The following is a 2,500-nucleotide window of genomic DNA, read 5'->3' as shown; positions in this document are numbered from 1 at the left end:
CAGCTCATCACCGTCTGGCGGCACGTTCTCGTGCACAGAAGCAAATCGTTTTGTGTGTTTAGCAAAAAAAAAAAACACATACGCCATCGTGAGCATAAATTCGCGTTGTTCATGCACACGTACCAAACACGTAGCGACAGGGGAAGGGAGGGGGATGGGAGTAGGATTGGCGATCGTGCCGTTGTGTGACCTCGGCCAACGATCGTGGCAAAGCTGCAGCAAGCATTCGCAGGCATTAACGAGATGATTCGAGGCGATTATCATCAGCTTCCTTTCCTTTCCGTCACGGATGAGTCAGCATCAATCGTTTGAGGATCATAAAATTGTGCAAAATATGAGTCACATCCCTTCACATTCGTCGTCGAAGGACTGGTGCTGCTGGTTTCGGCCGGAAACAGCCGTCGCGACGACTCCTCTACGGTGTGATTCAGTTGGCACGCCGACAGACGGAGGCTATCGTGTCTGGCGAGTGTCTGCTGGCTGCATTCCTCGCCCATACCTCGCCCACCATTCAGTGTCCACGGCCATGCGGCCCACGACGTCGTCCCCGGCTAAAGCTGGCTAATTGATGTGGGACGAAACCGGAGCGGACCTTGGTCGGCGTACCAGGGCAAGTGCATGCGCCAGCTACGTTATGATATGTTTCAATTTATGCCCGTAACCGTTCCGCGAATGCTGCTTCAAATGAAGAGAACGCGCGAGAGAGCATTGTTCGCAACAGCGCACGCCAATAAATCTTCTCCACATCCTGTGGCCATCCGCCATGGCCGCCGATTAATGCAAACGCTCTTAACTCAATGGCGATGTGGTTCGTGCTTTCGCAAGAAGTGCGATAAGATTGTGTGGCTTAAGATTGGAAGCACGGACAAAGAAGGTCCGCACGAACAATCAGTGCGCCCGTTATCGATTCGGCACAAATCGGTGACTCAAGGTTGGGGCCCCACTTTGAATGCTACTACTCTCCTCTGACTCCATTTCACTGGCGATAAGATCTTCATCATGAGGTGTTTAAGTTACACCGTTTCAGACACGAAATTTCGACCCGAAACGAGTAAAACAGTTTTCTCAATATTCCAAAGCAGTCCGAATGAATGCACTTCACCACTTTGCTTCTTACCTGTTGCTCTTGGTGTTGTAGAAATCGCTTCTAAAGTCTTCCTTTCACTGGGGCTGCGTGTTCTTATCGATATTGCCGCTGGGACCGGTTTCACAAACTTTGGTTGCTCGGAGCGCTCAAGAGAGTGGTGCCTGCACGCGAACGTTGCTAGTCTTCGACTGGCGGTTTCGGTGGTTTTAACTTGCGGATGGTATCCGCGCCCGCTTGCCGGCAAATCGAACACACAAACACCAACACACGACCGCGAATGAATCGACGACACAAAAATAGCCGCAATGCCGCGTTCGATTGTCTGACCGCGGCGCGCACCGTTCGTCGTCGTCGTCGTCGTCGTTGTCGTTCCGTTCGCGAGATCGAGCAGCTTTCGAGCACTTTCTCGGTGATCTCGCGCGAAATCCCTTTTCGCGGGCGCGATCTCTTCATACCAAACGCGTTGGTGACAATGCCCCCTACCCTGGCGATGATGATTCGCTTACTAATACCGGCGTGCGGATCGGGGTTCGTCGGACGACAGTGTAATTTATGACAAACAAATCAAACCGAACCCCGTAAGTTTGTTGAGGATGCTTCGCGTGGCGCGCGCCTTGGATGTTTCCTTCGGGCGACGAGTCATGAAATATCTCGCACCTGAATCATGCGGTTATGTTTAGGGTGTTTACGGGGAAACCGAACCGTTGCTCTTCTGGTGGAGATGGTGGTGCGGTGTGTCATCGGAGGATTTATACCGAAAGGTGGGGTGGCTGTGCATCGAGCGAGTTCGAGGACTTTTTACAGGCAAAAGAGAGAAAGAGAATCAATAGCAATTAGTAACACAAATGAAGCTGTGTGTTGCACTGACGTTCGGCGCGTTGAACCGTTCTACGGTCTACGTCACTTTTGAAATTGTTTATCCCTCGAATGCGCGAATCTACAGCATTTGCGAGGTGGCACGACGAGGCAGATTGTAAATCAAACGTAGCTTCGAATTTATGTCAGCGATTGCGTGGTAAATACTGGCCATTTGTTTCGAGCGTACGCCTTCCCTTCGGCGGGTGAGTCATCTTTTGTCAACTGTCAAGATGGAGACGCACGGTCGTCTGACACGGTTGTCGGCTGGAAAATGGTTCAAAAGAAGTGTCACTAATCCTTCGCGTGCATGCAACCAATGTAACAAGTGAATTCTAATGAACTACTCCGTCGGAGAATGCTTTTACTTACTTTGTACATCGAAGGAGATTCAACACATGTTCCCTTCACTTACACCTTGTAGCCTGTGTTCAGCTTGTGTTCGTTTGCGAAGCTCCCTTGCTTTAAGTTGCTCCTTCCACATGAATCCTGAATGCGTGCTCCTTGACCAACCATTCATTGGCGTTATCGGATGCACGGGAACTGCCTCGAACCGTC

General features: G+C 50.9%; 1 protein-coding gene across 1 annotated transcript in view; it reads right to left on the bottom strand.

Moving 5' to 3' along the window:
• LOC125955104 (uncharacterized) overlaps window positions 1-1,288 on the bottom strand; it is a 4,551-nt gene extending 3,263 nt beyond the window's left edge. Inside the window, exon 1 of the mRNA XM_049685960.1 lies at window positions 1,118-1,288. The gene's annotated coding sequence lies outside the window, so the exon portion shown is untranslated. The remainder of the gene's footprint in view (window positions 1-1,117) is intronic.
• Window positions 1,289-2,500: the final 1,212 nt, after the last annotated feature.

This window comes from Anopheles darlingi, chromosome 3, assembly GCF_943734745.1.
Source record: "Anopheles darlingi chromosome 3, idAnoDarlMG_H_01, whole genome shotgun sequence".
Taxonomy (NCBI): Eukaryota; Metazoa; Arthropoda; class Insecta; order Diptera; family Culicidae; genus Anopheles; species Anopheles darlingi.
This window is presented reverse-complemented; position numbering and strand designations above follow the sequence as displayed.